Source organism: Glycine soja, chromosome 14 (genome assembly GCF_004193775.1).
Source record: "Glycine soja cultivar W05 chromosome 14, ASM419377v2, whole genome shotgun sequence".
NCBI lineage: Eukaryota > Viridiplantae > Streptophyta > Magnoliopsida > Fabales > Fabaceae > Glycine > Glycine soja.
The window spans coordinates 10,139,309-10,145,299 of NC_041015.1; the positions used below are offsets into that span (position 1 = coordinate 10,139,309).

The 5,991-nt window shown below is 35.5% G+C and overlaps 1 pseudogene; it reads left to right on the top strand.

Moving 5' to 3' along the window:
- The first annotated feature begins 444 nt into the window (after positions 1–444).
- On the top strand, positions 445–2,034 carry LOC114383685 (annotated as a pseudogene).
- The last annotated feature ends 3,957 nt before the right edge of the window (positions 2,035–5,991 follow it).

A 5,991-nucleotide genomic window follows, 5' to 3' on the forward strand; every position in this document is an offset into this window, starting at 1 on the left:
CTGTATCTCAATAATCAACATTAGCATCTATCTCTTAAACTCTCTTCACTACTCTTAAATGTTTTTTTCATTAAAAAAAATTAGATGAATTGGGTATTAGAAGATTTCAAGGCTTAATCAATACTTACAAAAAAATATCTATAAATTATTCATTAAAAACATCTTTACATCTGTAATAAAAATCAAACCTAAATTCCTATAAGATATAAATTTGTTTGTTACTGACTTAATCAATGTTTATTTGTTTTAAATATTCTTTTTCACTGACATAAACACTGGCATTAATTTCTACTACTTTGGTCATTACCTTCGAAACTTCCTATAAATGTTACTCGTAGGAAGTTACCATGAAGCGGCCTTACTAAAAACTACGATTGTGGTGTGCGTTTATATATTGTTTGCGCCGTGATACTTTCTTTTCAAATCATTCATCGTTGTACCAAAATGACAGACAAAAATCCAAAACCACCACCACCAGACAGACCTGACAGTGATGATTTCACCAACCAGTGGCCCTTTGAGCTCTCTGAGTACTTAAATTCGATGACAATCAATGGATGCATGATGATCTTGAGTCGGTTGCTTCTGAGAATGTCTTAAACCAAGTTCATCAGGCCAGTAATTTAGGTGAGTTTGGAGGAGGAAGCAGTCACTTTGAAGGGTCTTCTAGCAGTAAGCATATACATTAGTAGTTCCTCATGAATCATGATATGATGAAAGCGTGTTGTTTTGTAGCTTGAGATATGTTCATATATACATTTTCAATTACTAGTTTAATTACGTTTTCAACTATGAATGAACGAGATTAATGACCATATACTAACCCAAAGTGTAAAACAATTTTAGACGTTCATCCAATTATATCAAATTAGTTGTTCCTCATGAGATGATGGAAGTGTGTTTTATTTGTAGTTTGAGATGTCTATATAGTCATTTTCAAATGACTAAATGTATGTTTAGGTTAAAGTTAGCAAACTTAGTTTTGAAATAATTTTTTATTTGCAAATTGAGTTTGCAAAAGAATTATTGATCTTGCTTTTGTACAAACTTGATTTCAAGTAAAATATAAGTGTGCGAACGTACTTTTAGATCAAACATGCATGTCACAAAATTGAGTTAATTCCTAAATTGAATCTGGAGCACTCTAAACATGCTCTAATTCAATTGATTACTAAAATAACTTATATGAACATTTTCAACTATTTGTATATTCTCTTTAGCTTGTAGTTATTGGTTGTGTAATATTAGGAGATACTAGCAGTGGACGTGAGAATAGCGAAGTTGTAAAGAGAGAGTTGCATTCAAAACAATGTCAGAGATTGAAGTACTTGACGATGGCTACAGATGGAGGAAGTACGGAAAGAAAATGGTGAAAAAATGCCCAAATCCAAGGTATGTGTGACTATGATACATATTTATGTAATAAAATAAAATAGGCTTAAAGATTTTTCGACAAGAGTTCGGATAAATGATTAATTACCAAGCAACTAATTAAGCGTAAACAACTGATGAAATAGAAAACCAAAACCAAATTACACGATGAGAAATTAAAGGGTAAGCTAGGAAGCATAAAAAACATACTTGCATATCGTTAGAACTACTTAGCCAATAATATATATATAGTGCAATATTACTATATAAATTTAAAACAACGATGAGAAAGATACATGTTATATGTAAAAATAGTTCTCTTTATTTTTCTTTTTATGAATAAAATAACAGCATGTTATTTGATTACAGGAATAACTACAGGTGTTCAGTGGATGGATGCACTGTGAAAAAGAGAGTGGAGAGAGACAAGGATGACCCAAGGTATGTAATAACAACCTACGAAGGCAACCACACTCATCCAACTTCTTCCTAGGTCGAATATGCAGAGAAGTTTTGGCAGTGTATATAAGTTTTGTTAGCCACATCTACCAGTACTTCCTTATTAATACTGCAAGTGCTCTTGAGCAGTTTTTTTTTTTTTAAGTCATCAATAATGGTAATAACTGCTATTGTAGAATATTTCCTCATCCTTTTCATAAGAAACAAATTTTAGCTTAAAATACTTAAAATTTTTTTTTTTATAAAAGGGACAAAGGTAGTAAACTTTTGAGGAAATATAGGAAATCAAAGCTTTGAATTATGCTATCTCTACGACAAAGATTTTCTGACAGGTACGTACCATGCTATCTCATCAAGATTAATTAAGGTAGACACAACTATAATTAAAGGAGGATATTATAAAAAATGGAAAATAAATAAGATATACCCATCTCTTTTAATTTACCCGTCAATTTGACATAATAAGCATGAAACTTCATATCTAAGGGAATAAAGATGCATTACATTGAATTCTCTACCTGCTTCATACTACTATATATCACACATATATATATGATGATGGTAAAGAAGAAAAACAGACAACATGATCTCCAATGAACAAGGTCCTTTGACAACTAGATAACAAGAGAGTGTAAAAAAGCACGACTATTATGAACTAAACAGTAGCAATGAACGTTAAACAATACGAGGGTAACGAGTTTGTAGCGGTAGAAGACTCAACAACTGTTGTCGTTTATCCAAGTCCATCTAAAAATATTTTTATTCTATCAGCAGCAGAAATTCACGGCACACTTCCGACAAAACCAGAAGGAGGGACAAAAATAGAGTTTTCTATGCATCATAATTAATAAGTAAACAAAAATAAGTAAACACGAGTAAAAAAGTAAATATATCAAACGCATGCTTCATCCAAAGAATGATATTGTCCTTCTAATGGAAAAGAAAAAGGTCTGAAATTTTTCTGTCGTAGTCATTCCCTCAATCGACTGCCTTATCGAAGCTTGAAGCCTACTACTAAGATTTTGTTTTGGATAAATTTCTCTACAAACATTGAAGAAGAAAATAAAAAAATAAATAAATTTAGCTAGTTATATAAACTAAAATTAACTTATATACTTGCAAGGTGTCGCAATCTACCCTTCAGCGGGAAGACGACGCGAGACCCACGGGTGTGACTTCCTAGGAAAGAAAACGCTCGGAGTCGTCACCAACGTTTATTTGAGAAAAAACATTAGAAAAATCGAACAGGGATCTACGAATTTGAAGTATAAAAGGTTCGGCAGTAGTTTACGTGCAGGGAAGGTATTAACACCGCACCCGTTCGCCTCAAGGGACAGTAACCTTTAATCAAATGTGCAAAATCATGACTTCATTTTTTGTTTATTTTCCCCTTTTTATGTTTTTTACTTTTTGGGGTCGACAAAGAGCGTGACTCTTGCTCCTACGTATCCTCAATTGCGATGAGGGATTCAGACCTACGTAGTTCTTTGAAAGCAAGAAAGTTACGCGTAGGGTTGATTTTAGACTTTTGAATGGTTCGTTTTAAACGATAAAAGTAAAAGAGACCGTTAAGGCATTGGACCTTGAACGGATTCGAGTGATTTTTGTGGATAAAAGCTTGATTGTGTTGATTTTAGCTTTGGTTTCACTTGGTTATTTTCAAACTCATTAAAAAGGACTTGCAAAGTAAATGACCGGTTGAAACTTTATTTTTCAATGATTAACCGAGGTTACAACACAATTAATCGGGGGAAACTCGCTTTTCAATGATATAAATGAGATTACGACATAATTAATCGGTTAAAACTCGCTTTACACAAGGAAATGAGATCACTGATGGTAGAAGAATGGAGATAAAGATGCGAAAAGCAAGAGTGGACCCCTAAGGGTGCATAGAATGAATTCAAAACTTCAAAAAATAAAAACTAACCAGTCGATGAACGAAGAACAATGAAGAACGGACAAAGAATGATGAAGAACGAATACGAAATCGATCAGGGAAGCATTATGGAAGCATTTTTTCTTCTTCTTCTTTCTCCTTCTTCTCACCAATTTCGCTCTAAACCTCTCAATATCAAGTGCTAAACCCCTAAGCTCTGCCCCCTCACCCTGTTTATAGGAAATGAGGCGTGGAGGTTGCACAGCAGCTCGCCCAGGCGAGCTGCTTGCTTCCTCCAGAAGTAACCTTGCTTGCCCAGGCGAGCTCATCTCGCCCAGGCGAGCTGGTTACTTTAGCCCTAAGCTTCCTAGTGGGCCTAGGGGCTGAAAAATGCCCCAAAAGTGACCCTTTTGTCCTCCTTTTGAGTATTTTGCACATTTCCTTCCGAAACGTCGAAAAACCTTATGGATTGCGCGACAATTGGTGTTAAGCAGCTCAATTCGGCTGACAAGAGTCCCAATGTTTGAAAATGATCGTCCCCGGACGAAATTAGGGTATGACTGTTGCCCCTCTTTACTTATCTTTTATTGGAAGTAAAAGGGAAGAGAAAGACACTAATTTCATTCGAGTGATCTCACCATCCGACCGGCCACTAGCGAGAGCCCAAGCAGTGTAACTTGTCAAAAGAAGGATTATAAGAGACATCAGGTATATCAACAAAAGACCTTGAAGTCTTGCAAAGTAAGGGAGACATTGAAATCTCAACAGAAGACTCTGATAGTCTTTGAAACAAAAAACTCTGATGGTCTTTGAAAGAGCAAAGGGCGGAAGACATTGATAGTCTCTGCAAGACAACATACTTTGATAGTCTTGGAAAAGTAAAGAAAACAGATGACCATGATTGTCTCCGCATGACGACAGACTTTGATAGTCTTGAAAATGTAAAGAAAGCAGATGACCATGATTGTCTCCGCAAGCCAACGGACTTGATAGTCTCTGAGGCAAAGAAGACTGTGATAGTCTTGGTCGAAAGACATTGAAGTCTTCGAAAAAAGGAAGATGACCTTGATTGTCTCTGCAGGACAATAAACTCTGATAGTCTTTGAAAAGTAAAGGAGCAGATAACTATGATTGTCTCTGCGAAACAATAGACTATGGTAGTCTTTGAAAACCTTTCACTAAAACGCGAACATGCTTAGTAAAGAAACAAACCTCCAAACCGGTCAGAACAACATATATTTTTGAAGAAAAACAATGTGACTATTGGGGAATGAAAACATGCAGATAGAATTTCTCATAACCAAAATGAGATTTAAGATATTAGCATTTCGTTTCTAAAAGAGCATTAGAAGAAACATTGGGACCAACCAAATAGGGGAAAACTACTCAAGGTGTATATATCTCACACAAGCAAGTGTTTCATCCTAATTCCAGACCACAGACATGTCATAGATTGACTTTGCAAGTCATTTCCCATCAAATCATAATATGCACAATCATCATGGATCAATAGGGCTTTATGAAGTGGGATTTTGGTAGGGAATTTGGCTTTGGATATTCTGGCCTTTCCCTTTTCGATTTCCTTTTTCCTTTGGTTTGGTGCAGAACAGGAGAGGACACAAAGTTTCGGTTTGTAACTGAAACAGGTGATTGCTTTACACCCCCAGGGTCCAACCAAGTTATCATTGCTTTCCTTTTATATTCTTCTCTTTCGATAATTCTGCACATTGTTCAGATATTGTCTGGTTCAAAGAACCTCTCTTCTTCTTTTCTATTTTCCTTTCTTCAATCTTGATTGATTGATTTTTTTTTCTTTTTCTTTTCTTCTTTTCTTTCTTTCTTTTTTTTTGTTTTGCACATCTCTAACCCAAGGTAAGAGAAGTTTCTCTTGGAAAATTTTCTAGTCCTCTCTTCCTAGGGTAAGGATGGAAATTTCCGTCCTAAGTCAAGGCTATGGCCAAAAATCGACACTTGGCTCAAAAGGCCTACAAATGGTGGGACATGACTCATGTCAGATATCTGTTTGGCAAATGGCTCAGGAACCAGGGAATGCCCCAATCATTTCCATGAAGCACATATTATGACAATTGGAAATTCATGAAAAACCAATCATTGCACACATCCATGTGGACGCTCACACGTAATGCTTTTGTGGCCATGTAAACACTAGGGCTTAGGGTTTGCTTCCCCCATTCAGTAAAACCAGAGTTCTGAAAATTGCTCTTCTATCAAGTCACGCACACATCTGAGTTCATTTAGGCTTTTCGGGAAAATCTTTCATT